This window comes from Oryctolagus cuniculus, chromosome 4 (genome assembly GCF_051225735.1).
Source record: "Oryctolagus cuniculus isolate XC-2025 breed Fujian yellow rabbit chromosome 4, ASM5122573v1, whole genome shotgun sequence".
NCBI lineage: Eukaryota > Metazoa > Chordata > Mammalia > Lagomorpha > Leporidae > Oryctolagus > Oryctolagus cuniculus.
The window spans coordinates 163,281,733-163,288,444 of record NC_142870.1 but is presented as its reverse complement, the minus strand read 5'-3'; positions in this window follow the sequence as shown (position 1 = coordinate 163,288,444).

Below are 6,712 nucleotides of genomic sequence, written 5' to 3'. Positions count from 1 at the left end.
CATTCTGGCCACTGCTGGGAAGGGAATAAATATTGTATCTTTAGAGCAGGGGTGAGGGACTTGTGAGCGTATCTCTGAGAGGAAAATAAACTCAAAGGCAACCAGCACAGAGCTGTGGTAGACTGGGCAGCCTCAGACCACAGAGAACCCTGTGGTTGAATCCAGGTGCATCCACCCGGAAGTTAATTGGCCTCTCCAAACTTCGTTATCTGTAGGTAAGTTGTGTAAGAGCAAAAGCAGTGCTTCTCAAACTTTATTTGCACCAAAACCACCATTGAGCTTTATTACTGCAGATTGAGGGGTATTACCTTCAGAGTTTCTGATTCAGTAGGTCTGCGAGTGGGCTGGAGAATCTGCATTTTTAACTGGTTCCGGGTGGCTGCTGCTGCTCTGGGGACCACATTCATTAATTCTATGGATATATATCAAATCATTTACCTGGAGTCAGAGCAGTGAACCAAACAAAATCTTATCTTTGTGTAAAGTTTCTCTGTTTTAAGAGAGAGCAATAAACAAACAAAAAGGCAAACGTAAGACACGTTTGTAGCATGATAAAACATGCTACATAAACTACATCAAAGCAGGATAAGGGCTGCATCAGGTTGTGTTAAGAATATTACTCCATATACAATGGGTGTATAATGGTAAGGGTAGAACTCACTATGTTGACATCTGGGCACAAACCTGAAAGAGGTAAGTGAATTAGTCTCTTCAGATGTCTAGGGATGAGCGTTTTAGGAAGGCAAAGCAGCAAGTCCAAAGATCCTGAAGTAGGAATGTGCCATATGTGCTTGGATAACAGTGAAGTGGACACCATGATTTGATGAGGATTGGGCATGGGAGAGAGTGGCAGGAGGTGAGGTCAGAAGCATAGCTGGGGTTGGGGGGCACTATGGCGCGGCGGGTTAAATCCCCGGACTGCAGCACCAGCATCCCATATGGGCGCCGCTTCCAGTCTCGGCCACTCCACTTCTTATCCAGTTCTCTGCTATGGACTGGGAAAGCAGTAGAAGATGGCCCAAATCCTTGGCTCCCTGCACCGATGTGGGAGACCTAAAAGAAGCTCCTGGCTCCTGGCTTCGGAATAGCTCAGCTCTGGCCATTGGGGCCATTTGGGATGTGAACCAGCAGGTGGAAGACCTCTCTCTCTCTCTGGCTCTACCTCTCTATTACTCTTTCAAATAAATAAAATAAATCTTAAGAAAAAAATAGCTGGGGGAAGGTGATGCCTCCATGGTACTGACATGAGCCCTTGAAATGGGAAGTCCATTGGTGGTGTCACAATTGCTGATGAATTCTGCCAGTGCCGTCAGTCCAGTCCAAATGCAAAAAATCTGCCCCCTGCCCCGATAAAACTGAGGTAAACTCAGGACAGGTGTCAGAGTCGGCGTTCAGCTCCCACACCTGCCCGTTTCTTCCGAGCCCTGGATGGCAGAAGTGACGATGGTGCAGTCAGGTGTGCCCCGAGGATGTTTAAGAGAAGCTGTGAATTCGGCTCAGCAGGCTGCAGAGGCCAGGGTGCCCGGGCCAGGAAGGTGCAGTGGAAGGGGGCAGTGCCCCCTCTCCTGTCCCCTGCCTTGGCTTCTTCCATTGTCCTGGGGATCCCTGCATGTTTGAGTAGCGCAAGTGGCAGATGGCTTTTCCCTGCCACTGTTGCAAACTGTACACATTTCCTTTGACAATGTCTCAGTGATGTCACAGGCTACATGGTGAGGGGGCTTTGGAAGCTGCGGGCCCCGCTGGCTCCCTGTTCCGTGGCTGGCCTGCGTCTGCCCTGACAGCGGAACTGACAGCTCTCCCGGGTGACCTGGAGCCACAGTGGGCACTTGGGTAACATTGAAAACAGGTTCGATGGTAATTACCTCATTTGGAAGTCTTTGGCGGCCTGGAGAGAGACTTGTCCTGGAGTCCTGGGTGGATGGGGGTGTTGAATGCTGCGTCTCCTTGCACAGAGCCCACCGGGTAGCTAGTGTGCCAGGGCGAGGCCCAGCAGGGACCCTGAGGTGGGCACTGGAGACCCCTTGGCCGCCTCAGAGCAGCAAGTGCTCCCTGCATTAGGAAGAGCGAATTACACAGCACTGATGGACAAGAATGGATTTTCCTATCTGGCTTCATGATGTGGTCAGTTAAGAAGGCAATGCAATTTGCAGATCATGTCGGGAGGACCCCAGAGGTCTTGCTCTGCCCCAGGGGATCCCCTGGCAGCCTCAGGGCTGGTGCCCTGGCAGGACCGTGGGTGAGCTTGGCCTTCGGGTGAGATGCTATTTTTGGTCTTAGAGCAACTGTGTTAAATTCAGGTGAATCATTCCTTTATCAGTAAAGTGTGGGGTGGCGAGTGGCGAGTGGCAGCTGTCAGTGTGTCCAGAGTGCTCCTGTGACATCAGTCGAGGCAGGAGCCCACGTGGCTTTTTCTAATCCTCTCTTTTTCCCCAAACCTGCTTTGCTGCAAGCTGCAGGGAAGGAAGTGTGTGCAGAGGTCCTGCGGTTGCTGCCATGTGGTCAGATGTGGTCAGTTAAGAAGGCAATGCAATTTCCAGATCATGTTGGGAGTGGATTCCTGCTTGTGTGCAAGGTGGAAACGGTGATTTTTTTTTTTTGAAACTTAAAAAAAGCACACATTCCTAAGTGTGTCTGGAAGACACAGTTTATGTGTTAATTAAAAAGCTTTTTGTTCCGTCTCTTAACTTATGGCTTGCATGGAATAGGAATGAGCTGTATTTCCGGAGAAGAGTCGTTTTCCTGTCCAGTCCCGACCTCCAGAAGATATCATTTTGAATGAGTGCCTTAGCGTTTCTTTGCCTGTTTCTGGCCTTGGGACATACTGGATAGTATTTGACAAAAAAATATATTTTAAATTTACCTTTGACATCTGTCCCACTCTGTTTTGCTTTATGACTTCTTCATTTAACAATAAATTATCCAAAAAAAAAAAAAAAGAAAAAGAAATGGGAAGTCCGCAGAGAATTTGGTCAGGGGGGAGCCTGCTCTAATTTCCATTATAAAAGATTTACTCTGGCTCCTGTGTTGAGAGTGGACTGTAGGGGAGTAAGGATGAAAGTGGGAGATTCCCTAGGAGGCTACTACAGTTCAAAGAAGATTTTGCTCCTCAATTCATGCAAATGTTTAATCTCCAAAGTCCCAAATTAGTTAGCCATTGTGAGTGTGGGAACTTAATCCAATTATGGTGCTCAGGAGGTGGGTTTAGAGGGAGGTGCTTAGGTCAAGGGGGTGTGTTCTTGGAAGGTGGTTCTCACAAGAGGGCTGCTTTATAAGCTTGGATTATGCCTAGTCATTTTCTCTGTGCATCCTACTCACCATCTTACCATTCTACACATGCAGTTGCCATCCTCTAGCCACAGCAGGTGGTTGAATCCATGTGAGACTCCCAAACTGGGGGCTGGGATAAACCTTCCTGCACTCAGAGCCTGTTTCAGGTATTTAGTCACAGTGATGAAAAGCTGCCTACTACAAAGGTGGTGCATAATGGTGCAATGGGCCACGACTGGGAGAAGATGTTGAAGCAATGAATACATTGTGTAGATAATGAATAAATTTAATGTGAAATAACGGAGGAAAAAGAGAGGTCAATATCACTGCAGATTTGGAAGGGTTGTCTGGAAAGATGAGGTTACAATGGACACACGGGGAAGACAGAGAAAAGAAAAAAAAAAAGGATCCCATTTTGCACACTCCAAAGACAGCCCTATCTTTGGGACTAACCCTTGGCTAGCTCCTAAGAGTGACCCCTGAGCCCTTGGAATATTCTGTCTTACAAGAGTGCTTTTGTATGTCGAGGGCTTACCCTACTCTAACAGTGTGCGCAGACAAGTCTATAGTAACTGTGATTTGTGGTCAATGCCTCTTTTTGCTCTTGAGCTTTGAGTGTGACTCACGGCACTTGAGCCTTGAGTGTGACTCAGATGACTGACACTCAGTGATGTTCCTCATCATCGAGGTTTGGGTGAGCTTTCCGGGATGGCCACACTGTGCATGTCTTGTCACATGAGTGCCAGGCGAACTAAGCAGAGATTGTCCCGCTGGGAGACACATCTGGAGACTTGTGTTGCATTTCCCCTGAACTACACTCCATGAACCTAGTTCCTTTGTTGATTTTAACCAGCATCTCTTCATTGTAATAAAATCACAGCTGTGGCCAGTGCTGCGGCTCACTAGGCTAATCCTCTGCCTGCAGCGCCGGCACCCCAGGTTCTAGTCCTGGTTGGGGCGCCAGATTCTGTCCTGGTTGCTCCTCTTCCAGTCCAGCTCTCTGCTGTGGCCTGGGAGTGCAGTGGAGGATGGCCCAAGGTCTTGGGCCCTGCACCCACATGGGAGACCAGGAGAAGTACCTGGCTCCTGGCTTCAGATCGGCACAGTGCGCTGGCCATAGCGGCCATTTTGGGGGTGAACCAACGGAAGGAAGACCTTTCTCTCTGTCTCTCTCTCTCTCACTGTCTACTCTGCCTGTCAAAAATAAAATAAAATAAAATAAAATAAAATAAAATCACATCTGTAAATACAACAGATTTTCTGATTCTTGTTGCCAAGTTGGAAGATGATCTTGGGGACCCCCTGAAATACAAGATGCAAAGAAAACCTGAGAGCTTGATTTTGGACATGAGACAGCCACAAAGCATGCTAATAGAGACATGTGCTAAGTAGTTGAGATGAGTCTGCTGTTCAGGGTAAGGTTTGGGCTGGAGGTCCAAGTGTGAGGGTTGGTTACAGTGCAAAATCTCTTGCTCTCTGTAGTCCTCACCTTCCTCAGTTTTCCTACAAAAAGTTTGGACTAGGACTTAGCGGCTAGCATTCCTTCCAGAGATGATGTTTAGAATCTGGAGTTCTCTTTCTAGATTAGTGCAGTTGGTTTTGTTTTCTTACATAGGACCGTGCTCCCAACAGGGTAGAGGGGAAAGCATGATGAGTCTGATGCACTGGGCAGAAAAGATTTGGGTGGACCTGGTAGGGATATGGTCAGAGATAAGTGGAAGTTATTTCAAGGTTTGCTGCTCCCCAGTGCACTGCTTTGCAGTCACTTGGTGTTTTGGCTACCTTCTAATAGCACCCAAGGTCTGCCTGATAGAGGGTCCATTGGACAATTGAAAGTGAAAGTGAAAGTGCTCCATTGTGTTTTAAGCATTTGTAAACCAAATACCTTTAGTCCTGAGAAATCCATTGCATGGGTGAATCTGTTGTTAGTTGCTGTCCATAGACATCTGATATAGTCGCCATGATAAGAAGTCAGAAAAGCCCCTTGAGGGTGTGGAGAGTGTGCCATTAAGATCACCAGGTGTAGGTACTTAGCACTGAGCTATAAGTCTGGGTCTACTTTTCACCCTTCGGGTAACAGGCTGTTGTGTTTATCCTGTGGTTACACTGAGGGGTTTTTCATGATATGGACTTTCAGTGTTAGACCAGGAAAAACCAGAAAACTGAGACAAGTTGGTCACTCTAGATGACCTTCAGGAACGTGTTGGACTTTGTCTATGCAATACAGATGATAGTAGCTACTTTACAGGGCAATAATGAAGATTTAAGGAGATTATGTATTCAAAGGAACTATCGTAAAGGGTGTGGCCCCAAATACTTGTTCTCTCTTTGTTTTCAGAACCTGACCCACTAAGTGGTATGGTGTGATAAGAATGGATTTTGCCACTGTCTAGGGCCATGTTGAAGTTTTGGAATTCAGTGTAACTAAAACTAACTGGAATGTTAAATAATCATATTAAAATATTTATTTATTTATTTGAAAGTCAGAGAGAGGCTGGTATCTTCCTTCTGCTGGTTCACTTTCCAGATGGCTGCAATAACTGGGGCTGGGCCAGGCTTAAGCTAGGAACCAGGAACTCCATCCAGGTCTACTGCTTGGGCCATCAGATGCTTTCCCAGGCACATAAAGCAGAGAGCTGGATCAAAAGTGGAGCAGCCAGGACTCCAACCAGAACTCTAATATGAGCTGTCTGCATTACAAGCAGCAGCTTAACAGGCTGCTCCACTATGACAGCTCCCTAACTAATCGAAGCAAAAATCTTGGAGCTGGCACTATGGCATACCTGGTGAAGCTGAAGCCTGCACTGGCATCCCATGTGGGTGCCAGTTCGGGTCCTGGCTGATCCACTTCCAATCCAGCTACCTGCTGATGTACCTGGGAAAGCAATGAGGGATGGCTTAGGTGCTGGCCCCATGCACCCATGTGGAAGAATCAGGGGAAGCTCCTGGCTCCTGGCTTCAGATCAACCCCACATGGGCCATTGTGGGCATTTAGGGAGTGATCCAGCAGATGGAAGACTTCTTGTCTGTCTGTCTCTCTTTCCTCAACTTTGCCTTTCAAATAGATAGATAAACCTTTGGAAAAAAAAATTAACACCTTACATTTTGTGCTGTGTTGAGCTGCTTAAAGATCCTTTTATATTCTTCACCCCTGTAGACATCCTGCATTTTGCAGGTAGGAGATGAGAAACTATGACAAGCCTGTGGCAGCAATGAGAGGGGTCCAGGCTCCAATCTCAGAGAGGCAGGTGTTAAGTCCAGGTAAAAGTGTTCACAGATACCTAAGGTGTGAAAATGACACTTGGTTAAGTGACACTCTACATGAACATTGTAACCTCCCCCTCCCCACAAAAGTAAAATGATTTTGTCAATTTAAGGCTTTTGTTATCCATCTCCGACCTCCAAACATCACCTTAGGTATCATGATGAAAGGAATAGGTGCCGG